Source organism: Colobus angolensis, unplaced genomic scaffold, assembly GCF_000951035.1.
Source record: "Colobus angolensis palliatus isolate OR3802 unplaced genomic scaffold, Cang.pa_1.0 Scaffold38, whole genome shotgun sequence".
Lineage (NCBI taxonomy): Eukaryota > Metazoa > Chordata > Mammalia > Primates > Cercopithecidae > Colobus > Colobus angolensis.
Genome location: NW_012117154.1, coordinates 4,195,477 through 4,221,702, shown reverse-complemented (window position 1 = coordinate 4,221,702; position 26,226 = coordinate 4,195,477). Strand labels below are relative to the sequence as shown.

Genomic DNA, 26,226 nt, shown 5'->3' with positions numbered 1-26,226 from the left:
ACATTCAATGTGGAAGACACATGGGTGAGTCATTCTCAGCATCTGGACATTTAGAGGCGGCTGGATGCTGTTGGGTGTCTTATTTTTCCTGCAGATGTGAGGCATTATATAAAGCAGCCACATTTGTATTAATGTTGAAAGGTCCTAGGGTTTCTGCATTATGAAATGAAAAATAGCCATCAGCTACTATTATCTGATGAGTTTTGAAGGTATGTAGTTCTAGAAGGAATATTTTGAATGGACATAATTTCTCAAATAATACATAGTTTTTATCCTAACTATACCAAAGATTTTGTCTTACAACTGTGGTAGCACTATTAAATTTTTGTCTATCCCTAGATATTTTGCTATTTTAGACAAGAGAACCTGACTTTGGACTGTGGTTTCTGTAATGGAATTTCTGAGTGGTCCATTATTTAAGAATCATAAAAACTTGCATAAAATTAGCCATAATCCATCAAATCTTACATTATATTCATAATCTGGGATTGATGTTGTATCAGATTTTTTACAGTTTTGTGACATTTAATAGGCTATTTATAATTATTTTCTCAACCATATCTGATGGAAAAATACATTGCAGAAGAGTTTTTAACAATCCAGAAGTAAGGATATAAATATCGAAACAGTGCTCACCCACGCAGGAACTAAGGCAAAGATTGTTGCTGTTATAATTTAGGAGCAAATTGATTGCTCTTTGTAAGCTATGATTAGTGTAGACATCCTTATAGCAGCACACGGTGAATGCCAGTCTTCTGAACTTTAACAACTCCTCCAATTCAGCCACCAATAAAGTGATGATAATAGGACTGAAAAACTTGTTCTCACGATAATTTGCATAGCCCCATGCATATTTGTGGCTTGAACTTTTCCTCCTCCAAAATCCCAGAGCAAAGTTTAAACAACTTTGTATCTTTATGATGTTATAAATTCTTGGCAAGAATGTATAGAATGATAGCAGGGAGCAAACCAAAACTTTGGAAGAGAATATTGGCAGAAACCCTTGGAGACTGGACCGGAGCTATGTGTGCAAGTGGATGCAGTCATGCATGCGGGGCATGGAGGCTCTCAGCTCTGTTGGGACCTGGGAGATGGTCCAGGGCCCCTAGAGGACCTGGAAGAGACAGGAAACAAGAGTTGAGAGTGTTCCCTGGCAGCTGAGCAAGGCCAGTCAGCCTCACTGAAATTCAGCTACATACCAGCTTTCTACTTAATATGTTAATTTTGTGTTACATTTTCTCCTGCAATCCTTTCTGCCAGCCACTCTGCTCGTACATACTTCATGTTGGAAGTCATTATTTCTGTCATCTCTAAATACTATATTTCATCCAAGGGAGAAAAGCTAGAATATTCCTAGAGAACAGAAACTAAGTTTGCAGGAAGTTCGGTGGGCAACACGATGGACTCCAGATTGATCAACGGCATGTTCTCTTTGCTAAAAAGAAATCAGCATTCATGGTAACAGGTGAACGGCCACTTCTTTTTGTTTTAGATGGAGTGTCACTCTGTTGCCAGGCTGGAGTACAGGGGCGAGCTCTCGGCTGACTGCAACCTCCATCTCCCAGGTTCAAGCCTCCTGCCTCAGCCTCCCGAGTAGCTGGGACCACAGGTGCCCACCACCACACCCAGCTAATTTTTGTACTTTTAGTAGAGACAGGGTTTCACCATGTTGGCCAGGATGGTCTCAATCTCTTGACCTTGTGATTACCCACCTTGGCCTCTCAAGGTGCTGGAATTACAGCCAAGAGCACTTCTTTCAGTGATTTTCAGGATTAAGTTCTAGGCCGTATGTTCCACCCTGTGTCTTTCTTTTCAATCCTAGTTTCAGGGCCTGTTCCCTTCATTGGCTCAAACTGCATGGTGGCACTTCATCTGCCCCCACCACCTCCAAGAACGATATATTTTCATTTAATGCAGTTAATTTTATAGGCTGAAGGCTCTAGGGTTCTAATACTTGTGTTCTTTTTCACTCTGCACCCATTACATTTTATGGAGGAAATATTTTTAATGTCCCAAGACAGTTTAAATAATTTATTGTTTTGGAATATTCCCTGGATGCAACAAAATACTTTTTGCTCAGTTTTTCCATTTTTCTAAATTAAAATGATTTTAGAAGTGAATATGGTAAAATAATTGTATAATATGGGTCTAAAAAACCACCTGATTTTTTAGACCCATGACCCAGTACCATTAAAACACATCGCAGTGTTTTGTGAGTTACTGGAGTATTTACCTCAGATGGATAATTGGATAGTGCATTCCTAACATAAAACATGAAGAAGGGCACCGTGTATGCCTGCCTGATTGCTATGAGATTTAGGAATCTTCTATGTATTCGTCTCATACTACTGATAGATATAAGTCTTTAGCAAATAGTGAATGCCTTTTAAAAAAACTGAATTAAAGCATCACATGATTCTACAAATATGGATCAGTTCCAAATTTCACTCCTTTATGCTAATTCAATTAACAGCATTCTACAGTCCAGAATTTCATCTTTATGTAACATCATGTCTAATAAAACATTTTTACTCTTGGTTCATGATTTACACTGCTCTTTATCGGAGACTTTACATTCAGTGACTGCATTTCTGTGGTTTTGAATGCCTGTGTAGCATATTCAGTCATCAAAACCATAAGAAACAGGGCTGATTGTTATTTCTATGCTCAAGAACATTTTCTGTAATTGCTGTGGTTTTCAGGACATCAGACTACCACCACAGAAAGAAGGGAAGCAAAATATTAGGGAGAAAGGATGCAAGGAGAGGGTACGTTAATTATTCTTGAAAGAGCCCATCATGCTCTTTCTAGGCTGTGCTAGGAAAGTGTCCTTGATTGGCAGTCCCCAGTATGTGTATTCTTCTGTGGCCAAAACCTGAAGCTGGAATAAAATAAAACTTCTTTTTTTCTTGAATCTTTACTTGCAACATTTGATAGAAGAATATGAGTGCTTGCCTTTTGTTACTTGAAAATAATTTTTAAAATTGGGCAATTGTATTTTAAAACTATGTTTTCAAAAGAACGACTATATATCTCCTCAGATTTTAAGGATGGAAGGTTTTGACTCTGAGTTGTCCAGGTTCTTGGTGCACTGAGCAAAGAACTGAACAAAAGCCACAAACAACGCAAAAAGAGAATGAAGCAACGAAAGTAGTAGCAAAAGTCCAGATTTATTGAAGTGAAAGTACACTCCACAGAGAGGGAGCAGGCTCAAGCAAGCAGCTCAAGATCCCTGAATGCAATGTTCTTTAGGGTTTCTGTTAAGCTAAAAGAATTTGGTAACACCCCAAGGTGCCCTTTTGAGGCCTCCAATTAGTCACACTCTATGAAAGATTGGCCCACGACCAATCAGAGGCTGAAGTGAAGACTTGGCCCATAGTGGACCAGAGGCTGAGGTGGAAACTTCTGTCTTGTCATCACAGGAGTGAGGATGTGGCCTGAGTGCTGTCTAATCTTTCCTAGAACTGGCTGAACCTGCTATTTTCTTGCTTATGCCTTAACCGTTGGTTACCCTAAAGCCTGTTCTCCTGCCTCACCATTGGTTAGCTATCCATTTTTTATTTTCACTTACTCTGATGAGGGTCCCAACTGCAGATAAACCACTTGACCCACCAAACACTGCTTGCTGAAGTGAGAAACATCATAAAGTTATCTAAGTTTGGCTTTGTACTCTTCTATTTGGAAGAGCTTGTTCACCCATCAACCCATCCGTTCAGAAAGCATTTATTAAGCACCTGCTGTGTTCTGGCTTTGCTCACTCTGCCAAGCTGTGAAATCAGTGTTTCTCTAGGCAGAGTTCTGAAGTCACCTACATTCTGAATCCCAGTCTTGGACCAACTGAATTAGAATGTCTGGGCTGAGGCTTGGGAAGTTGGGAGTTTAACAAGGTGTACCATGATTTTTATGTGTGGTGAGCCTACTGGTCTTGGTTGAGCAAATGTGGATGGAATGGAGTATGGATTAGTCTGCTCCCGCTGCCATAACAAAATACCACAGATTGGGTGACAAAAACAACATAAATGTATTTTCACACATTCTGGAGTCTGGAAGTCCAAGACTAAGTGTTGGCATGTTTGGCTTCTCCAAGGCTTGCAGAGAGCTGCGTACTCATTGTGTGCTCACTTGGTGTTTCCTCTGTGTACACATCCCTGGTATCTCTCTGTGTGACCAACCTTCTTATAAGGACACCAGTCATTGGATTAGGGCTCACTTGAACAGCCTCATTCTAACTTGAAGATTCTGTCTTCAAATCTGACTCTGCTGAGACTGAGGGCTTCCATCTATGAATTTTGTTGGTGAGACACCGTTCATCCAACAGCAAAGCAGAAGCGTCTACTCTTGGCTGACACACCAAATTAGTTGAACCTCTGCCATCCCAAGCCAGGACTTTGTAGTCTACTCTGAAATGCTGGTGGGTGTCCTGTGGAGGTAGTTTCTCCCCTGAGAGCTTCTCAGTGCACAGTTAATGCTCTGAAGTCCTCCTGAGCAGCTCGTGAAACTGAATTTAAACCAGGATTTTCTACAATAATTTGACCATGATCCTCTGATGTTTGCAAAATTCCTATTCTCAAACTCGTTGCTCACTTGTAAAATGTATTCCTTCTCCAAGCTAGAGAAAATAAAACAAGGAGAAGTCAAGCCCCTTACTGAAGGCCACCCAAGTGTGACTTAGAGCTGAGATATTAATCTCTCTTACTCAGTTCAAGACAGTAGGAAAAGCATTGTGTATTTACAGGCAGTAGCCATCAGGCAGATCTTATTCCTATAGATCTGAGCTGCACTTTGAAATTTTATCATATTACTCTCTACGGTTTCTTCATCTACCCACCCTGCCACTCATCCCTCTACTAGAAAACGTTTTTATTTTACTCCAGAGACTGCACCAGGTGCCAAGAACCTGAAACACAGCAGCCCCAGCCTCTGCATCCCAGAGCCCAGAGTCCAGGCTCCATGCTCTTATGAAAGCAAATACAGATCCCATCACTGGGTCTCCTGGGAGGCCCTCCGCCCTGGTGATTCTCATTCTCATCACACATCAGAATCACAGGAGACTGTAATATTTGAGAGGCCAAGGCAAACCAATTGCTTGAACCTAGGAGTTCGAGACCAGCCTGGGCAATATGGCGGAACCCCAACTCTACTTTAAAAAAAAAAAATTAGCTGGGCGTGGTGGCAAGCACCTGTGGTCCCAGCTACTTGGGAGGCTAAGGTGGGAGGATGGCTTGAGCCTGGGAGGTAAAGGTTGCAGTGAGTTGAAATCACACCACTGCACTCAAGTCTGGGTGACAGAGCAAGACCTTGTCTCAAATATAAAATAATTTTAAAAAATGAAAATAGAATTACAGGAGAGCTTGTGAAGAGGCAGATCCCTGGGCTTCGTTCCTCACCTCTGGAACCAAAAACTCCTGTGTGTGGGGGCAGGAAGATTTCTCTTTTTGGAAGCACTCCAGGTAATTCTGAGGCAGGTAGACTGGCAGCTGGAGTTCTAAACCGTGGCTCTTTCCAGTGTAATTTCTCGCTGCTCCTAATGGGTGCTTTTAACTGTGACCTGGGTCAGCCGCTCCCTCTTGGTTGTGCCGGATATGACCCTCCTGCCTCTGTTCCGGCCATGTCACCCTGCTGTGCTCTCCTCTTCCAATGTTTCTTCATTCTTTAGACTAGCACCTGCCCGTCTTCATCAAGGAAGCCTACGTCATGAGGAACACCAATACTGAAGTCTTCATCTCTGTGTTCCTTCAGGGCTGTGGAGTCCAGCAGTCAGGGTCCAGCTGTGCCAGTACAAGATGTATCACCCTGTACAAATATTTACCCTCTCTGAGCCTTGATTTTCCCATCCCAAACCCACAACAGGAATACATGAGTGTAATCTTTCTTTTTTTTTGAGACGGAGTCTCGCTCTGTCACCCAGGCAGGAGTGCAATGGTGCGATCTCAGCTCACTGCAACCTCTACCTCCTGGGTTCAAATGATTCTCCTGCCTTGGTCTCCCAAGTAGCTGGGATTACAGGTACTGGCAACCATGCCCAGCTAATTTTTGTATTTTTAATAGAGACGGGGTTTAACCATGTTGGCCAGGGTTGTCTCGAACTCCTGACCTCGTGATTCACCAGCCTCAGCCTCCCAATAGTGCTGGGATTACAGGCATGATGAGTGTAATCCTTAAAATACATAATAACTTGGCTTTTATCAATGTGTAGTAAGGCTCTCCATGTCAGAGTAAATAAATCCACCAAATAGGAATCAAATAAATTCTTATCTGAAAATCCAAGCCTTAAGATTAGGATATTCTAGAACTTCTCTTTTAGATATTTTCAATCACGTTGAATCTCTTGTGTTACATATTTAAGAGAAGGAGAAAAGAAAGCTTCTTTTGAAAGCCGGTTACCAAAAGAAAGAACTGCAGCCAGCAAAGGCAAATTGGTTAGTTTTCACTCAAATAACTGCTTGACTTAAATGTGATCTGGCAAATGGGCATTACTACAAGAAACAAAAGGCTTCTTTTGAGCTTCTAGAGAAAGATAAAGCATCATGAATACTTAATCAAGATACCCTTTTCTACAATTAGTGAAGGCCAGCTCATGTTTGTTCTCTCTCTCCCCTTTTCGTTGTCTAACACATGTGTAGCTGCTGCCATAATGTAAATTTAAACGTCCATCATGCAGACCACACCCATGGGGCCACCAACATTCTAGAGCGGCTTGTTCTGTGCATCTCATCCACACTGCCATGCTCTCTGTTTATGTCATTAGAAAAACCCTTGCATATTTACTAAAGGCAAGAGGCAAAATAAACTCTGAGTTACTTATGTAAAATTTCATGCAGCATCATTCTCCTATGTATTACTAGGTTTGGGTATTTTACATGATGATAGAGTCTCTTTTTACACAAACAGTAGGGCTCCTATGCAGTTGTTCTCTTTCAAAATGAACACAATAGACTAGATAATGTTGTCTGTTTATATTTCTTTCTGAAAGTAGGAATGCTTTCCTAAATTGCTTTCACGTACTGTGTAAAACATTGTAGAAGTTCTGAGGCTTATCTGACATCTCATTCTCCCCTGGTGCGTGCATGTGTGCGTGCGTGTGTGTATGTGTGTGGTGTTTGTGTGTGTGTGGAGTGTGAGTGTGGCAGAGAGGATAGGGGAGCTATTTGATTCTGTAATTCCTTTTCTGCCTTCTTCCTTTCTCTGTAAACGTTGGATATTTATCCAAGTTACTAACAACAGATTGAGCCCTATGCAGATGAAATGTGTCTGTGACAGCTTCCACTATCCATTTCTCTTGGGCCTGTTTTCCTGCGCTCCCAGAGCCTTCACCAGCATTCCAGAATCTCCATCCCCATGTCTTACTTATACACACATCAGTCGTCAGTTATCCGTTAGCTAAGCTGCCTTTCTTAATAGCTTTACACTGTTTGCTTTCTCTGGAGCACTTTTAGTTAAAATTTTATAATGCAGTTGCACACAAATGAAGACGCAGATGGCTGCATCCTCCATCTCTTCCCCTCGTTTACAGGAAGCTGCGGATCGGGGGGTGGTGTCAGGGTTACCCACATGGTAAGGGCAGAGACAAGAGGGGACCCCAGTTTTCCATGCTGCACATGGTCATTGCTGGGGACTGAGGTTTGCACATCACTCTGCCCTGTTCTCCTTCCACTGAGGAGAAAGTCAGGGATGGAGCAAGCTGCAGTATCTTCTGAAAAAGAAAAGGTGGCCTTGTCTCCAGCTCTCCCCTCAAGTCCCACCTTCCCATAGTTTTCTGCCACTTCTCGACTTTCCTCTCTACAGCTGCTTTGAGATGGGTTTTTTCCAGCTGCACACTTGCCCCTGCTTTGCATCCTCATTCTGGTAGAAGCACAATCTAAAGCTCATTAAGGGAATGAATCAGTTCTGTGCATCGCGCTAGCTCAGCAGATCACCACACAGGCAGTGCTATTAGCAAGTCGGTGCTTAACACATGGCACTTCCATGAATCAATATGGAGCCTGTGTAGAACAAGGCATGGTTTTTTTCCTCCTCCCATTAAGAAAAACTGATGCCAGAAACAACTCATATATTTTCAAGTATGACTTTTATGAAAGGAAAAAGCATTTTTGTTTGCAAAATCATGCTTCAATGCAGGACAGTTGTGAACTGTGATGGCTTTTATTTCTCTTGAGGCTGTGACTTTAAGGGTTTAGAATTTGGAACCAGAGCCTAGCTAATCATGACACACACATACACATACACACACATGCACATACACACACACAAACACACAAAGTGTCATGAAGAACCATACAAATCACACATTATTTTACACATGAGGGCTCACTCTAAAATAGATACCACTTTTAATATTAACTAAAACCTGTGCTCATTGTATCATCATTCTATATGTACTGATTTGTCATTCACATTTCTTTCAGAATCGTTCAAATTTCTAGCCCACAGCAATTAAATATTAATAGTACTATCTACAAACATGATTGCACAAAATCCAAGTCTATTTTTCCCACTGGCGTTAACAAGACTGCTCACAGTTTGTCAGGAACTAAAATTAAGTGTCACATGATCTTAAAACTAATGTCACATACTAAAAAGCTTCCGAGGGAAATTGTAGAAAGAACTCTCGACCCCATTGTTCTACTGGACAACGTACATAAAATTATTTTACAGTGACGGGAGAGAAATAGGCTCCTAGACCTAAAAGCCGTGAAGACAGTAGCAGTGCCCTGCTTTGGCATGACTGCTGTGGATCCCAGGGGCGGGTGGATTTCTGCTGTACTTTATCACCAGACACAAAATGGACCAAAATGGACAAGTGTGAGGGACACAGAGGCTGCTGTAAAAAAAAAAAAAAAAAATGCAGGATATTTATGGGTCTGTGATGACCCAAATAATGAGCAAACATGGGAATCCCCTGCTGAAAAGCTGTCACAGAACTGAAGCCTGTCTGGAAATATCTTGAGAATGCTGATACCATTTTAATAGGATCTAAAATGAGAATTCTATCAATATAAAATGGGGAGAAGGGCCTCCTTCTATTTTTAAAAAATACCCAACATTCATGTTTTTCATATTTTTCTAGCCTATAATTACTCTTAATCAAAGCACAACAAATAGTAAACAGTAAAAATGAAATAAATGTGGTGACAGTTTGCCAATAACGAGGAGAAAATGTCCCATCTGTCTAGCCGCGAGTAAAATGGGTGTAATTACTGCTCATTTTTCTCGTAATTGCTGAGTTATTAGTTTAAAGCTTACACACAACTGGTGAACAGTGAGTACTACCCATTCCATAATTACAGCCCCAGCCTCGCCGTGCTTGAAATCAGGGAATGCGAGAGCTGAGGAAACGATCTGAATTAACCCTGACTGCTTGCAAAGAATTGTGACTGTCTATTTAATTTGAATTTTATAAACTCTGAGTTCCTTTGCTATCCAAATGTTAAACCAGAATGTTTGTAACTCGAGCTTGAATTATAATTTGTTTTTAAGCTATAGTCTTGCATCTGCTTCTAATGGTGAACACATAAGTTTATTTTTGATAGAAATAATCCATGTAGACCACCACCCTTTGCATTGTATTTGTTCAAGTTATGCGTGGTCCATTGATATGCAGGGGTCTCTTAGCAGTTATGTTAACATCTCACTATCAGGGAAATTGCATTTGAAAGTTCAGGATTACACCTGGGTAGTCAACACCTGACGTACACAGCAGGGCAAATATAGAAAAAAAGAATCTCCCTTCATTGCTTGTTTATTACAAATCAAAGATTAAGGCAACTGAAGCTGTGGTTTATTTCTCCTTCCAGTATGCTGTTTTATCTCTGGGATTCACCGAAGAAAGACTAAGTTCTATAATGTTCTCACCAGGAAAATAAAGACTATAGCTACTTTTGCCTGAAATGCTGATATCACTTTAATAGGATCTAAAATGAGATTTCTATCAATATAAAACAGGAGCCAGGCATGGTGACTCATGCCTGTAATCCCAGCACTTTGGGAGGTCGAGGTGGGTGGATCACCTGAGGTCAGGAGTTCGAGACCTGCCTGACCAATATGGTGAGACCCCATCTGTAAGGGGTTTTTTTGTAAAAATACAAAAATTAGCCAGGCATGGTGGCGCGCACCTGTAGTCCCAGCTACTTGAGAGGCTGGGACAGGAGAAGTGCTTGAACCTGGGACGCAAAGGTTGCAGTGAGCCAAGATCATGCCATTGCACTCCAGCCTGGGTGACAGAGTGAGACTCTGTCTCCAAAAAAGAAAAAGAAAAAAAAATCTGTATCTATATCTATATGTATGTATGAATGAAAAGGGCCTCCTTGCATTTTTGAAAAGTACCCAACCTTTATGTTTTTCATATTTTCACATTCTAGCAAGAGTAGATTTTCTGGGTTACTTCTCTTTGGAGTCCTGTCTTTGGTCTACACACGGAACTGTAACTCACCACAGACAGAGAAAGGGCTGAGATGACAAAGCTGGGCTTCATTCTGCGTGGCTGCCTGGGTTCTCAGCCATTCCTAATGAACCTTTGATTGCTGCCTGTCTCTGATCCGGGAACCCTGATGACAGTACATTTATTTTGAGGAGTGTATCCTCAAGCTATGGAGTGATTGTTGAATGAGATGTGAAACAAAAGTCATGAGACCCTGGCCAAAATACTCAGACTAGCATGGTATCTTTTTTTTTTCCTAGCAAGTTATGTCATTTAAGTTACAGATATAGAAGTGGAGACAATGAAAATAGAGCATAGTATATTCATTTCCTTCCTCTGAGCCCGAGTGATGCCAAGGCATATTTTTCTATGTTAGAGGGACTACCCTGGAAAAAGGAATGGTTACGGTAAAATTTGGTATGGAATATTCACTGATACGAATCTCACACTTTCAGAAAAAGAGGAGATGAGGAAGGGCCTTAGTGATTATTAAATATAACCTAAGAATCAAAGTTATTTCCATTCCTCGCTGCAGAAGCAGTGAACCACCCCCCTTCCTTCCTCCCTCTCTCTTTTTTTTTTTTCTCTCTCCCTCTCTCTCTCTAATATTTAACCTATTGGTTGAGATAAGCTGGTGAAAATCGTGGAAATGTATTTTAAAAATCTTTATTCTAAGCCCTCGAGAACCACAGTATCCCAGATTCCTTTGAGCTCCGCATAAATGTCTTTGCTTTGCAAACTACGTGCATATTATGCATAATCCTTTGGTTGTGCACGCCAGCTGGGCAGCAGAGATAGGCAGTGCTGGGGGCTTGCAGCTTTAAAATTGTGCCCAGGCCTCACTCAGAAGTAGGAAAATGAAATGAGCATTTGCATAATCCATCTCAAGTTACCCAGGTTTCTTTCAATCTTCTTATCACGTTTTTAAAAAATCTATTAAGAGAATATTAGAACAAAATGCATTTTTCTCTTCAGAGAATTCATTTTGCCTGTGTCTTTGGGTCCTATAGGGCTTTTCATTTGTTTTAGTTTTTTTAAATGCCTTAAGACTTTTTTTTAGGAGTTTACTTTGTTCCTACTCTTCTCTATTTGAGTCAGCAGCACATATTTAGATCAATTCTTTTGACTTGGAAGTGCAGTTCTGAGCGATTATAAAATTTTTTATCTGAAAAGGCCCTAAATGAATTGAAGTTGTGAAAATTGTGATAATTTATTTCCTGGAATTGAAATACAGAGAGAAACTAAAATACACATTACATTTTAATTCAGTGTTAATTTCTCCCATTTGCTTATAAAAGAAAACATGGTGCAGATCTTGTGTGCTTGAAATAACTGTCCACACTTTCTCAATCCACAGTCACGAATCAGACACACACACACCACACGCACACACACCTACCCACGCACACACACCTACCCACGCACACACCAGCATATACTGCTAAAGTAACAAGGCTTCTCTCCAGGCCTGTGCTGCCAAGGCTGGCTGGCCAGACTGCCTGCTTCCCTCTCTCTTTCTTTCTTAACTAGATTATTTTCATTAACTCTACTTTCTAAATCTTTCTTTACCTCTGTAGCAATTTGCAGCTGCATCATGTACTGACACGTGTTTCCTGAAGTTCCCCAGCAGGCACTGAGTTTTGAAATCCAGTAGTCTCCAGTGTCTGGCCTGCACACCAGTATTTGATCCTGCTGTCCTGTCCTTTTCCTTCCTCCTGACATCCCTCCCTCCAGACTCTCTTCTATGTCTCTTCCCTTTCTCTTCTTTATTTTCCCCTTTCTCTCCCATTGATGGGATCTCCCTTCTTTCTTCTTCCTTGTCTGCCCCCTCTCTGTGTCCCTTCTTCCTTGAATGGTGACCTCTCTACAGACTGTTCCCAGATGCTGTCATTCTTTGATTCAACACTGAAGTACTAAGAGTTCATCTGTGCCTGGTGCTATTCCAGGGGCTGGAAGACAACAGAAAATTTTAAAAAGACAAAATTCCTATCTTGGTGAAACTTATATTCCAGTGGGAGCTGGCAGACAACTACTAAAATAAACATGTAACATGCTGTGTTTGATGAAAAGTGTTGTAGAGAAAAATAACTCAAGGAAGGGTGATAGAAAGTTGAGGCCGTTTAATGCTTTAAACAGGATGGTTGGTGAAGGTCTCTGAGAGGTGGACCTGGGTGCAAAGACACCCTTTCTTCTCACTCAATTATTACCAAAACAGAAAAATCACCACATGCCCGTGCTGAAGACAATGCTGTAGATACACAGGCTTCAAATGAATACATTGAAGTTCACACATTTCTTTAACCTGGGAATGTCCCAAATATTTCCTTTTAGATTTGTACATATTTTGTTTTACTGATAGCTTATTTGATACATTAAGATACTATTACAGAGAATAGGAATTTCTAGGGCATATTGGGAAGGAAGAGTATGGCCATCCTATTGCATCTGAGCTGTGGGTCCCCATGCTCTCAGAGAGATGTGAAGAGATGAGGGAGAAGGATAAATGTTTGGAGGAAGGGTGTTGTAGGCAAACAGAACTGTAAGTGCACAAGTGGAAGCATAGTACCACTGCATGCTGATAGAAGCCATGGTAGTGAAGACCTGAGCAGGGAAACACAGCTCCATCACAAAGTCCTTCTGTGTGCAGGTAGAGGCTGATGCCAGCTCTATGCCTACTGCCAACCACTGCCACCAACAGTCGTGGACAGAACAAGAGGAACAAAAGCCACAGAGCTGGTCTGAATCTCCTTCCTCAAACATCTTTCCTCTTATTGTTTTCAAACTTTCTGTGTTTTGAAAGTTCTGAAATGTAACTCTTGTGCTTTTACTCCTCCATTAACCATTCATCAAATCATCTTTCAATAGAGATGCTTAAGTTTTGTGTCTTTGAGATTCCTTTATATTGGGATATAAAGAAGCATATCCTACTGTACTTAGGAATAAATAGCTGCTAGGCTTTCTTTTTCTTTCTATTTATTAGGCTATGTTCCTGGGTCGAGAATAAGAAATAGTAAATCCTTTGTGTCCTCCCTCTGGGAGAAAAAAGACTACCTTATACAGCAACAACACGTGGTCTTTGTGGGGCCCATCATTCCCTGGGAGGCTTCAAATGAATACATTGAATCTCACAGGAGACTCCCTCCCTTTGGGAAAAGACAACCTTGTGTTTTCTGTGTATGGTTCATTCCAAGTTACACACATCCAAGCAACTTACACCTTTGAACACGCTGCCACAATTCACTCCAGGCATTTGTGTTTTGGCTCCGTGCATCCCCATCAGATGGTTCTTAGCCTACAGTCCTGACAGAGGCCCATCTGACCAGCCATCTTATTCTGAATGTCTAGCTAACCCCTCCTTTCTTCTCACTCAGTTATTGCCAAAGTAGAAAAATCGCCATGTGCATGTACTGGCTGTAGATATACAGGCTTCAAATGAATACACTGAAGTTCACACATTTCTTTAACGTGGGATGCCCCAAATACTTCTTTTTAAATGTGTACATGCTTTGTTCTATTGATAGCTTATTTATTAAGATGCTGTTTACTGAGAGCAGCCATTTCTAGGACATACTGGGAATGAAGAGTATAGGCATTTTGTTTTATCTGAGCTGTGGGTCCCCACACTCACAGACAGATGTGAAAGTGGGTCTTGCTGTGAGACCTTGTGAAGTCACCACCTTCCTCTCAGGACCACCGCCATTCGATTATACGGTACGTGCATTCCTTCACGTGACCACTTGCCAGATGCAATAGAAAAAGTCATTTCAGACTGCCACTGTCTGCTTCCAAAACCCAAGTATCGCATTGGTTGGAATCAATGAAAGTAACTGTAACCCAGCCTTTGTGTCCTTTGGTGATGATGTATTAAATAGGGAAGAACCACAGGCTGAGAAGACATCGGTGAACAACCTAAAGGGAGTTTTAGATAGCAAATCAATATGGAACAATGGATGTAGACAATGACCAGGAAATGGATAATTAAGTTCTTTCCATGCTCTTTTGCAAAATCTCTGAGAATAAAGTCCCTTAGGACAAATACAGAAGAAAAGTGATGCCAATGAAAACCTTAAGGAGGTGATTGAGTGTTGGTGCTTAAAGTGATGGAGTATTTGTGGTATCACAGTGTGCCAATGGAACCCACAGCCTCTTGAAGGGATTCACACGTGACCACATCCGTCTTTCCATTCTGGTGGCGCTGGGCTTCCTGTGGATGCAGCACAGTTTAGTGTTCTTGCTAAAAGCACCGCACAGGTGCTTTTCAATCAAGGTGGAATGAAAACCACTGGCTTAGGAATGAAGAGTGAGTGAGACCTCTTGCATTTTCCAGCTCAGCAGGTTCAGTGCTGTCATAGGATCTTGTTTTCCCAGTAAGCAAAATGTGTTATTTTATCCTGGGCTCAGTGTTGGATATACTGAAAACGATGATAATAACCAGCAGTTACTATGGAGCACATACTGTGTCCCAGGAACTGTTTCACACTTTATATGTTTTACCTCCTTACTGAGTGTATACGTGTAAAACAGTTTATTATGTGAACAGAACAACTCCCCAATATATGTGATAGTTGGGTGTCTTTTAATACATTTGTCTGTGTGTGTGTATGTATGTGTGTGTGTATATATGTGTGTGTGTGTATATATATATATACACATATATATACGTATATATATATACACACATATATATATATATATAAAACAACCGTCCTCTCACCCCCCCATCCAACCCAATTTCCTTTTATTCTTGTAAACGACTTTCTCCACCTCTTCATTTATTTACAGAATGACGAGTATTCGTAAAGCCAGGTATAGGCAAATTCTATCAGTTGGCTACAATAACTGGATTCATCTTGGGGGTAGTTTTATTTATTACTTTGCCCTCCTATTTCTGACAGGCTCATGAATCCCTGAGCACTGGGGTCAGCATAGGCGTCAGCAGCCTTGGAAGCCAGCACAGCTCTTTGGAGGCCCCATGCCCAGGGCACTATCCTTGCAAACTCAGACCTATAAAGGGATACCCTTTTCAGCTGCGTGAACTCGTGCTGTTCAAATGCACCTTCTCACAGAACCTGCGTAGTAGCGCCGGGAGGCAGACTTTGTCAGAATTGTACGCACATTTGACTAGGAAAGTACCAAGATGCAGAGAGTGTGAAGAACTTGCCCATGTGGCAAGGATAGTGTCAAAGCCATGGCCTCTGTCACCATCACCCTTTATTTTTCCTTCTGCACTACAAGCCCAAGTATCCTGATGTGACTGGGAAGCCTAACGGGGAGTGGGGTGCCCACAGAGATCATGTGTGTTGCTATATAACTTCCTAGTTTGGGACGGAGATAAAATTGATGACTTCTTTGGCCTTCCCAGTCCTGAAATTCTATCATCCAGAAAACATGGAACACCACCTAAATGTGCTGGAGTGAACGGAGTGATTGTCTGTTTCCATGACTGATTTCAGTGTCTTAACTCCTTCTCACGAGTTTCATGACTGTGGGGCGTGAGGGACAGGACAAAAGCGTAGACCCAATACTAGGAAGTTATGTTGGGTTGCGGGAGTGCTCTGAGTCAGCGGGAGGAAAACGGTGAATCACCCGTGCAAGCCCAGAATCCCACCCAAAACCATGCCCATAAATCAGACACATTTTATTTTAAAGAAATAACAAAAGGGGTTGCATGAAGCAAGATGTGGGAGTGAAAGACTGGACCTGATGGTGAAAGCTAGGGAAGGGAATGTGAGCTGGTAGAGCAGTTCAGCAGCTGGCTCAATTATCAAGCGGTGAGATTTGCTGGCAAGAGTCAAATAAGGAACAAGAAGACAAATGACATGGGACAGAGAGAGCTCCACTGTGGCCTAGCTGACCTGCAGATTGGTGGAGCAGAGGAGGGGAGCTGTTGAGCTGTGCGGAGGGGCCACGTGTCAGATAATATGAAGTGACTTGGTTGAAATGTGTAAGCACAGAAGGTTCGACGCTGGCATACACAATTTCTGCAACATAACATGGTGTCCTTAATGGCCATAACTGCTGAAAAGCACAGAGAGAAAGTGGATGTCATCTAATTTGGAAAATGATAATACTTTTATTCTCCAGATTGATGACATAGATGTTCCAACCCCCAGGGTCTTCCTCTCCTTGGCGCCCTGACCTACGTTTTTCAAGTGGTGACTTTGTTTCATAGCCAACCTCTGAGCCCATTCTTTCTTCCCCCAACACCCTCAAAAATCAAATTACATTGTAATGATCTGTCCACCTTTGGGTGACATTCTACCATGTTCATCTGAGACGCCAGCATTTTTGTTTGTGTACAGGCTTCCAGGAAAGCTGATGGGGTCTAGATGCACTTTTTATATCCCCCCAATGACAAGTATAGTGAAGGCCAAATGCTCAGTGAACAGTAACTCTCTGCCTTGTATCCAGGTGGGTGATAGATCAACACTGAACTTTTCTTTTTTTTTTTAGAATATATTACTTTGGCTGGGTGCAGTGGCTCACGCCTGTAATCCCAGCACATTGGAAGGCCGAGCAGGGAAGAATCAGTTGAGGTCAGGAGTTCAAGACCAGCCTGGCCAACATGGTGAAACCCTGTCTTTACTAAAAATACAAAAAGTAGCTGGGCATGGTCTCGTGCACCTGTCATCCCAGCTACTCAGGAGGCTGGGGCATGAGAATCGCTTGAAGCCAGGAGGTGGAGACTGCAGTGAGCTGAGATCACACCACTGCACTCCAGCCTGGGCAATAGAGGGAGACTCTGTATCCAAAAAAAAAAAAATAATAATATATTGCTTTGTTGTGCTAAAATATACATAACATAAAATCCACAATTTGAACCATTTTTAAGTGTTGACTATACACCGTTTAAACCAAAAAAAATGTTTGCAAATTTGGGTTTTATCCAACAATGCATGCATTTCATGTAGATTTTATTCTTACCCCACCTCTGTATGAACCTTCTGCCTCTGCTTCTGTCAAATGTGTCTGTTCCCTAATTTTGGACGTACTTTGTGCTTTCCTGCTTAATTAATTGTTTGTACAGCCTTTCTCTTTCCTTTTCACTTCTGCTTTCCCGGCCAACACACCTTCCTGTTGGGCTCCATGGTAGACACCCATTAGCATTTACTCCTTGCCTCCCAGGGAATCTAGGTCATAAAGGGCACCCTCTTTGTTTGTAGCCCTTAATAGTAATTATAACATCTATGTTGTCTCTATTGTCATTTACCTCTTCTATTAACTATTCACATGCTACCAGATAACTTCTTTTATTAATCTCTATGTATATGTCAAGTTCTATAGTAGATGCCAGGACTCCAATAGTAAATATGAATATGATTGTTAATATTAAATATGATTTGTCTCCTTTTCTCCTGGGAAGTTTTATACTTTGGACAAAGGGCAGACATTGAACACTGTGTCAATCAGAATAGGCTATGTTGTAGTAGGCTAACAACCTTCAGCACCTTCAAACAACAAAGGCTAATTAATTTCTCGCTTACTCCATTCCTCCTGGTGGCTCAGCTGGGACTTTCATGGTCCTTACTCTTGGACCCTCCACACTGAGGGAGCAGGCTGCATCTGGGGAATTTTGGATCTCAGGAGCACTGAGAAAAAGAGAACACAGTAAGTCCCAAACTAGCTCTTAAAACTCTTTCTTCACTTCTTCTCTTGTTTCATTGGCAAAAACAAGTGACACGGCCAGTTCTGACTTCAATAGTTGATGAATGTGTGATCTTCCCCTAAGGAGTCTGGGTATCATTTAACTGGATATACAGACTATACACTCAAATGCACAATTACACGTTTTTATGAGACTCAAAAGCCTTTCAAAGTAAATTCTGTTACTTCTATTCGAATTTGGTTTTGAATTTTCTAAAATTGAAGGGTTCAAAGAAATGTATAAGGATAATCTTGTCCAATCCCAAATTGTTTGACCCGTGACTCTCAATCTCTGGGCCTCTGCATAAGAGTAGAGATTAAATTATTTTACATTACAGGAAGTGGAAAAAACATCCTAAGCACTTGCTATAGACTAAGTAATATCACACAACACACACACACACACACACACACACACACACTACACATACATACACACACAAAGATAGATATATAGGACTGGGTGCAGTGGCCAGGGAGGCCAAGGCTGGCGGATCGCTTGAGGCCAGGAGTTTGAGACCAACCTGGGCAACATGTCAAAATCCCGTCTCTACAAAAAAAAATAAATAAATAAAATAAATAAATAAATAAATAATACAACAATTAGCCACATAGTGGTGCATGCCTGTAGTTGCAGCTACTCAGTAGGCTGAGTTGAGAGGATCACTTGAGCCCAGGAGGTGGAGGTTGCAGTGAGCTGAGATCGCACCACTGCTCTCTAGCCTGGGTGACAGATCAAGACCCTGTCTCATAAAACAAAAGATAGATAAATAAATACATACGTAGAGGAAGAAAGAAAGGAAAAGAAAAGAAAAGATGCTAAGCGCTTATTCCATGGACCATTCTAAATGTTTTTCATGTATTAAGAGTCAACAAACTTTTTCTGTAAAGGAACAGACACTATGTATTTTAGGTTTTGTGGGCCATGAGATCTAGGTTATTACTACATAACTCTGCCACTGCAGTGCAAAAGTGTCCACAGACAATACATAAACAAATGATTTTGGCTGTGTTCTAATACAAATTTATTTACAAAAACAAACAGTGAGCTGTTTTGAGCTTTGTTTTAACTTAGTTTATTCTGATGACAACCCTACTGTTATCTCCATTTCGTAAATAAAGAGGCCTGTAGACGTACGGTAATTTGTAGAAGTGCAGTTGAGGCTTGTAGAGGTGCAATCATTTGTCAGAATTCTCTCATCTGCTAAGTCGGGGAGCCAGGCTTTGACAAAGGCAAGTTGGCTCCAGGGTTCATGATCCCAACTGTTATGATTCATTACTTCTCTAATAATGCTACTCTGCTGAATTCAGTTAAGCTATTGAAGTATGGATCAGAAAAAGAGGGTTGGGCTTCCAACATATTTGGTCATTTTATGGATGATCTTTTCTATCTAAACAAAGACAAAAGACACAAATTATTTGTGGTTTCATTGTGCTGGGGTTGTGTGATTTACTGAGCCACACTAAATACACAACAAGATGGTATACAAAGTGGTAAAATGCACCATCTGAATCATTCTTGGCATACACTGACACACAACTTTGGGGTTCTTCAAGTTTCCTTCTGGCGCCTCCCCAGCAGGGTAGAAAAGAAGACAAAAACACAGCAGAGAAAATCTGTCCAAGAATGGGGAAGAGTAGTTACGGCATGCTTAGGTGGTGGGCAACAGCTGATTTAAAGTTAGTAAATCTGAATCCAAATAATGGTTCGATTTCTCTAGGCAACCATGCATAAATACCTGTGCTTCTCCAAATCCGAGCTTTCAGGTCTGAATCATGGAGACAGTGTCTCTACTTACAGATGCACTGTGGATGATAAAGTAGTTTAAGCGCAAGTGTTGGCTAAATTACAACATCTTACAGACATATGTAAAGTCGTCGCTATTACTGTTGTCCTCTGAGTAAGGGTTTTGCTTTTGTTGTATTTCAAGGTGACTTAAGTATGGTTGACTGCATATAGAAAAGGAAGAATCCAAACCTATACTGACGGTAATTGAGTCTTTAAATTGCATATTTAAAGAAAATGACTAGCTTTTAAAATCCCAAGTGATTTTAGAGAAGACTCACAGAATTGTTCAGGCTTTCTGCAACATATTTACTCATATAGTTGGGGTGGAAGAAGTTGGATTTGCACTTGTGGTTTTCATAGAGTGGACAGTTTTTCTTGCCTATTCCACATGTTCTAATGCTACGTAATTTTTCAGATTTGGCTCACTCGGCTATCATGATCTCCCAGCCTACATCTGTTATCGATTTTTTGTGTCCTTTCCTAGTTCTTTGCATTCACTTCTATTTGGCACAGGTTATTAGAGTTACTTGTCCATTTATTCAACTAACATGTGGCTGTCTGTTGTGGAGAGGCAGTGTACTAGATGTTAGGGACACAAAGCTCATGAAGTAGATACGACTTCTGTCCTCAGTTGGTGTATCTCTCAGTTAGAATCTGTTACTTGGGGGGCAACTGGAGCTCTTTCTCCCTTCCTACTAGGCTGAGAATATGGAAACCAGGTCCCCAGTTAATTTAAGTTGTTTTCTTGATGTTTAAAGAAAACATTCATAAACTCAAGAAGCTTTCTTATGAATCAGGTTTTCAAGTTTTATAACATTTGCTTTGTACTACTTGTTTTGACCCCATTGAGAAGTTTTATTTCTTCTGTTCTCCTGATTCTTTACCATTTTAGCGGCAAGTATGTACTTAGCATCCACTATGCGATCGATGCTTTGGAAATACTATGGAAAACTTGGTAGCAATGAACCCCCTGCCTTTAAGGAGCTTATATTCTATTTTAGATTAGGGAAGCAGGAAGGTCTCTCTCTATGTCCAACAGAATGAGAAAGAATGAGCCACATAAGTGGTGTCAAAGAGGAATGCAAAAAGACAGCATGGCTGGAGCTGAGTGAAACTAAAAAGAAGACAAGGTTGACAAGAGATGTGATGCAGATCACCAGAGGCTGGGAGACAGTGGAGAGGATTTTGATTTTATTCTAATTTCAATGGAAAGTCACCAAAGAGTTCTAAGAAGGAGTATAACATAGGGTTTGACACAGTGGGTGAAGAAGATCACACTTGCTACTAGAGATGAGGAGTACACTGCAGAGGGGAAAGTATGGGTGCAGATGAGCAGTACACTGCAGAGGGGAAAGTATGGGATCAGATAGGGGGTTATTTCAGGTGTCTACATAAGGGATGATGGTGACCTCAACTGGAAGTAGAGCTGAGTGGAGAGATGTGAGATCCATTTTCAGATAGCAGGAACAGGACCTGCTGATGGGTGTGTTGACATGGGCTGAGGGCAGGGATGAGGCAGGAAGATGATAAAATCAAGAATATTCCTGGGTTGAGCAACACTCCCCTGTGCACCCCCTGTGATTCAATTTGGCATTTCTCAACTCTGCCTTCCCTCCTAAAAGTCATGAATCATTTTTTTTTTTTTTTTTTTTTGAGACAGAGTCTCACTCTGTTGCCCAGGCTGGAGTGCAGTGGTGTGATCTCAGCTCACTGCAAGCTCCGCCTCCTGGGTTCATACCATTCTCCTGCCTCAGCCTCCCGAGTAGCTGGGACTACAGGCTCCCGCCATCATGCCTGGCTAATTTTTTGTGTTTTTAGTAGAGATAGGATTTCACCATGTTAGCCAGGATGGTCTCAATCTCCTGAGCTCATGATCTGCCCGCCTCGGCCTCCCAAAGTGCTGGGATTACAGGCGTGAGCCACCGTGCCCGGCCCTCAGGAATCAGTCTTACAATAATTTTATTTTGGGTTCTGTATCTGTTGAATTCCATAAACATCTCTCATTTTTTTCTGGTTACTCATTCATCTATCAGAAATTGTGTAAAGTCCATATTTTTTCAAATTTGGACCCGTAAATACTAAAGATTTAAACTACTGATAAACATGTGCTTAATTTCAAAGAGAGACTACTAGATGTAAGTGAATAGGGTTTCCCATTTCCTGAGAGGAGGAAGACGTGAGAAAGATTGCGTGGGGAAAATTGAGAGAAAAATGGGGCAGCAGTAAAGGAGAATGCCGGCTACAGGGTATTTGGTTTTGTTGCTGTTATTTGTTTATGAGTTTTTTGTAAAGATGAGATACAGTCAAGCATGTCTGCACACTGAGTACGATGATTCAATGGAGAATAAGATATCGTGGTGCAGATACAAGAAAGATAAAAGAACAGAAGGAATGACATCCTTGAGAAGGCCACAGAGTGGGGGCTCCCAGCTCCTGCAGCAGGATCCGCCTTCAGTGGGTGACTGGGGTGGGTGCAGGGCAGAGAGAGATTCTAACTGAGCAGGTTTAGGATGAGGACTTGCACTCCGGAAAAGACTGGAGAAGGCCCTGAGAGAGCTTTTAGGAGGGAAGCCAGAGATGAGAAACGTGGAATCTCATCTGAGGCAGTGAAAAAGGAGCCTGCTAGACACAGGATGGTGGGCCTTTGTTGAGTGACTCTTCCATATGAGGAAGGTGCCTGGATAGCTGGTTTCTGGAGAATTTAAGTATTACTGTATTATACATTGTAATGCATCTTTATATAATGTTTTTCTCTTATTCCCCAAGATATTTCATTTTCTTTTGGAAAATGTGGACAGTTAGTCTCTATGTATATCTCTGTGATTTCTAGCTCTTTCTAAGAGCTTTTTGCTTTTGTTTTTGAGACAGAGTCTTGCTCTGTCACCCAGGTTGGTGTGTCATGGCGTGATCTCCACTCACCGCAAGCTCTGCCTCCTGGGTTCAAGTGATTCTCTTGCCTCAGCCTTCCAAGTAGTTGGGATTATAGGCGTGTGCCACCACGCCCGGCAAATTTTTTTTTTTTTTGTATTTTTAGTAGAGACGGGGTTTTACCATGTTGGCATGGCTGGTCTTGAACTCCTGACCTTGTGAACTGTCCGCCTCGGCCTCCCAGAGTGCTGGGATTACAGGCGTGAGCCACCGCGCCTGGCCCCTGGTTTCTGACTCTTGTATTAATTTTGTTTTGAGCTGAGTATCAATTAAACTTCATAATCATCTCTCATTTTTTCAGGTTCCTCATTCCTGTTTCAGAAATCGTTCATAAATGTTCATTATTTTCACATTCAGACACCTAAATAACAATGATTTAAACTAAACGTTTAACTTCAAAATGTATATACTATTTGCCTTTTTATGGTGAGAATGTATTTGTATAATACCTATTTATGTCAACACAGCAACTAACATAATAAATATACTCTTAGATTATAAAAGCTCACTTTATATAATCAGAGTATTTTCTCTATGTTTCTTATAAAATAACTGGTATGAATAAGCTATTAGGAATATCATTCAATTACTTACACCTCATTTCTTTCAAAATGTATTGGAGATATTTCCCAATTTGCAGGTGCCTGGAAGGTTGGAGTGATGAGTGTGTGTTTGTGTGGACGTGTGTTTGGATGTGTATGCACACAAAGGTTTTCTCTTCCATAATCTAATCTGTCTTTTTTTCTTTAAGAAAATGCTAAGAGCAATTTTTCTTAGCTCTTCTGGTAGGTTATTTAGGAACTCAAAAGTGCTGGGCAATGGCTTTCATCTCCTGTCAGGCTTCATTCTTTTCTTTGGGGGAATGTTTTGCATTCCAGAAGACTCTCCTCCGAAGTGTCATTCACATGGTCATGCTGTCCAGGTGCCTCTCACCCCACCTGGAGATGAGGCTGTTCTGTTTTCCTACTTTGGTAATCCCCGCCTCTGTTCTAAGGGCCTGGCCAAAACATGGAAAGTCTTACTTTTTTTTTTTGATCCGATCTTACAACAGTGCTGGTGACATTTTATTCTAGATAGATGTTTGCATGAGGGAGTTCTTAAACAAAAAAAAATTTAAAAAAAGATTTTTCTGTCTCTAAGCTTTTTTCATCTATTTCCTCCTTCTGTCATATTGCCAGAAGCTAATTGAGAGTCAGTTATGTTTTATTTTAACCCGGTGATACAAGCAATGATGAGTTTTCATGTTAGTAAAATGGGAAAATGAGATGTGGAGAGGCTGAGGGGCAAAAGGAGAATCGGCACAAAAATCTAATTGACACAGCATTTTGCGAGAGGCAAGAATGTCCCTGTTAGGTAGGAAGCCCTGGGTAAGATAACCTGGAATGTGTGTATGTGATCAGAACACAGGGCAAAAAACCGTTCTCAAGGCTTATCGCCACCTGAAGATTGAAAGACAAACAAACCTGGGTGAACTCATTGAAAAAAATCTTGTGTGCGTGGAAACATTCTGAAAGGGCCCCCTCCCTTGGGCTATAGGATCAATGGTGAATATCATTATCAAATCAGATACAGGTAAACTTTTACAGCTCCCAGTTCCCAGTGACTATACCTTAAAGAACAAAACAAAACAAAAATACCACTATCCGTAGGCAAGTGTTTGCTCTTGACCACATATTTACATCTGAAAGTCTATTCTGGGGAAGGACAGTGAGGAAGATGGAAAAATCAATGAAAAGCTCCCTCTTGGAATTTGTAGAGGCCTTTCTTTCAAAGGCGAGCCCCTCCGCACCGATTTGTTTGCAGAGACCCACACAGGCCCCATATTTATTTAGTTCCTATTTAAAAAGAAGCTTTCCTCCTGCCTTAGAAGAAGCTCATTACAGACAGACTTCACCTTTCTGTTGCAAAAGATGTTTCCTTGAAATGAAAATGTAATGAGTGTTAGATCAGTAGCATGTAGCTGCCAGGCTATCTCTTTGATCCAGTTCGGAATGCATTTGTTAAAAAGCCGCTTTATTGATTTTTTTAGCTGCTTTTTGCTGTGTTTGGATCATTTGTACATATGCACATCACAATTTTTGCTACATCAAAGTGCTTAGTAAGTTCACTGCACTCAGGAAATAGCATACAAAACAGAGGAACTTGGCTCTAAAAAGATTTCTGCCACTTAACCTCCAATATGAAAGTTGTTTTTAATGCTTTTTTTTTTTTTTTTCTGAATAGCTTCAAAATATTTTATGCAGTCTTCAATGAGTAAGCCAGGGCTCCGCTTCAGATCTCCTTTGAAAATGATACATTCTGGAAAAGGAAGGATTTGATAGAACGAGTAAATGCATCTCACATCCATTCTGCTGGACAGGAGTCATTTTACTTCAATTAATTCTTTGATTGACTCAATTTGCGGGTGGCAGTAGCTTCCAGGAAAGTGTTGACAATATTTGATGTATGTGAGGATAGCTATTAATTTAGTAATAAGTAGAAATTTACTAGGTAACTAATGTGATGTTTCTTTATTAGGTCCAATTATATGACAAAGAATGAGCACATTATAACCTTTAATGCTGATTTCTTTTTTTTTTTGTATCGTGTACATACAAATCAGTGTTAAGTGCTTTTAATGCTGAACAGATATTTCCTGGGGGCAGACTTGGAGCCAGCTCAGAGGAAAGCACGACTGGGAAGACAGAGCTGAGTTTGCTCCACTTTTGGTCTCAAGCCTAAAGCACTGACTGTGGTCAAGTGTAGGCTGCCTAGAGGAGCTGTCCAGTCCAGCCTCCAACTAGACCCCTCGTGCTGGTGGTATTCAGGTGGGCTGTACCTCCTGCAGATGGACAAATGAACATGCATTAAAGATTTTATTTAACTCATTCAGTGAGGGAGCTAGGAAAATGTTATAACCAGTTGAAATGGGGATCAAAACCATTTATTTGTCAGCAATAGTGAAATGAATATGCAAATAGAGTCAAAACTGGTTTTTCCATGGGAATGGTGTCAGTGGGGAGGGAAACCAATTAAACCCCTATGAGAGGGGCGGAATTTGTGGTGCTCATCAGTTACCTACAACCTACAGGTTTGTAATGTAACTCAAAGACAGTGAAAACTTAGAATGTGATCACCTCTAGAGTCTAGAAATTGTGGCGTTTTCCATTGAAGCACACCTTTTTTTGTATACGTCCAACAGTGGGCAGATGCTCAAATCCTTTTCTTTTTGTCTTTAAAGTCAGGAAAGTAGCTGACTTCAGGGGTCAGGTGAAAGTCAAGGGGTAAGAAAATAGGAGGCAGGTGATAACTGTGGGCTTCCAGTAATATTCTGGTAAATGTAAAGGAAACACGACCTAAAATAGCAATGCATCAATTGAGTATTTAAAAGTCTTTTGTCCTTTTTAGAAATTTTGTCATTGTGTTGGTAGTTGATATAAAAAGTAGTTTTCCCCTTTCCTGAATTTTA

At 41.1% G+C, this 26,226-nt stretch overlaps 1 protein-coding gene and 1 long non-coding RNA gene across 2 annotated transcripts in view; both read left to right on the top strand.

Annotated features, from left to right (window-relative positions):
• DSCAM (Down syndrome cell adhesion molecule) overlaps positions 1-26,226 on the top strand; it is an 849,899-nt gene that overhangs the window by 210,635 nt on the left and 613,038 nt on the right. The window lies entirely within an intron of this gene.
• Positions 16,720-26,226, top strand: part of LOC105520368 — a 12,743-nt gene continuing 3,236 nt past the window's right edge. Inside the window, exons 1-2 of the long non-coding RNA XR_001003125.1 lie at positions 16,720-16,828; positions 17,924-18,025. This is a non-coding gene — a long non-coding RNA (uncharacterized LOC105520368). The remainder of the gene's footprint in view (positions 16,829-17,923; positions 18,026-26,226) is intronic.